Raw genomic sequence first — 1,926 nt, 5'->3', positions numbered from 1 at the left:
TTGACTTTTCTGTTTTTTATTGTTTTTAAATTTTCAATTATGTCTATTTTTGAGTGGAAATATAAAATCAAATGACAATATTCACATTTGAAATCAGTTTTGAAAATTCCTTTACTTCTCACAATGGTCAAATGGGGAAACAACTCAAAATCACGAATAATATGCCATTGCCATAAGACTGAATTGGTGTGGAGAGTGAAAATAAATAGAATCCACCCAAAACTAAGAAGGGATTAACTGGTGAGGATAGACTTGGCACATTTTTGTAGACAGAACATTATGTATGTTTCCTGACACATATTAGGTGACTTCAGCAAATATTTTCACATGGTCTTCAGTCTGCTTAGCTAGAAGGCACATATATAAGGTTGTAGTGTTATTATCCCTGTTTGGTGTGAGCGAAGGCAGAGACCTAGAGTGGCTCATAGAGGGTCTTTCAGCTAATTAGGGAATCTCTGTAAGAATCTGAATCTTGTTGCTATAAGTTACATGATCAGACTGAAGCTGGAGAAACCACTAATATCTAATTTATAGCAGCAACTAAATGTAAATTAAATGTAAATGTGCATGGAAAAAGTTTGATTTCTCAGTGAATTCTCTATTTTGAAGATAACTATTAAACATATGAATAAATATCCCCAATTTTTGATTTAGTGAGAAATGTAAATCTGAGCATAGATGATATTATAATGCTGCTAAAGATGTTTGGTGTCTGATCAGAATGAACCAGAAGAAGAAATCAAAATTACATGTCTTTATTCTTTCCAATTCTAAGAATAATGTTTTTATCTTTGTGATCTTCCTGAGTTCAATCCCTGGTACACACACACACACACACACACACACAAAAAGAATGCTGATAAGTCTCTGCTGCAGCAGATTGGAAGTCCCACAGATCACGGTTCTCCATCCTGACTCAGGGTGCAGACTGGCTGTCCTTCCCTCACCAGGCACAGCGCTCAGCAGTCAGGGCAGTGTGGGCACTGACATAAGAAGCCATGTGACACAGATCACCAGCTATGTGCAGAGAGAATCCTATTCTTATGCTTACTGAACATAATTTCATAAAAGAATGGTAAGAGATCTGCAAGAAGACATGCAAATGGCTGCAAGCTACAGGAAAACTTTCCACAGAACCAGGTGTATTTAGGTGATATGTAATTGAAACTGTGCAAGTCAACATACCTGGCTTGTGATTTCATTTTTAGAATAATTCAAATTGCAATGGCAATGAAAACTTCCCATTAGAAATAAACTACCTTTAAACATTAACTTGTAAGGCCTATGATGTTTACCCAGAATAGGTGGAGCGTCAGCATAAAGCCACTGTCACAGGTATGAAAACAGGATTGAAACATTTTTGCATGACACAGAGCTTTGAAATTTAACTGACACATTATTTCTCTGATGGTTTATGAATGGTTTCCTACAGGAGGGAATAAATACTGAGGATGTATTCTATCTTTTCATTTTGTTTTTGAGACTGACATCTGAACATTTACCAAATCTAATGATTTACATATAATATTGTCTACTGTGATCATTGTCCTCTAATACGGGCAAAGGCTAATGACAGTTAATAACCTATACCACTAAGAAATAGTGTGTTTTGCCTTTTGAATGGAAATAACTTATTTAGTATAATTTATTTAAAATATTTCATAGCTGAGTATGCATATACATATATATACACACATATACATATAAATTAATGTAGTGTTCACCTTGCTCAAATTCCACTCCAAAAATTTGAAAGAAATATCAACTCTTAAAATAAGTTATAGACACATTGGAGCCCTGCCTGTGTCCCTTTGGGTCCCTGCTTCACTGTTCTCAGAAAAAGCACTTCCCTTGCAGTGGGTGTGTATCTTGCTTATCAGTTTTTAATGACTGCAGCAAATATGTGTACTCATATTTAAAATGTTA

Source organism: Marmota marmota, unplaced genomic scaffold, assembly GCF_001458135.2.
Source record: "Marmota marmota marmota unplaced genomic scaffold, marMar, whole genome shotgun sequence".
Taxonomy (NCBI): Eukaryota; Metazoa; Chordata; class Mammalia; order Rodentia; family Sciuridae; genus Marmota; species Marmota marmota.
This window is presented reverse-complemented; position numbering follows the sequence as displayed.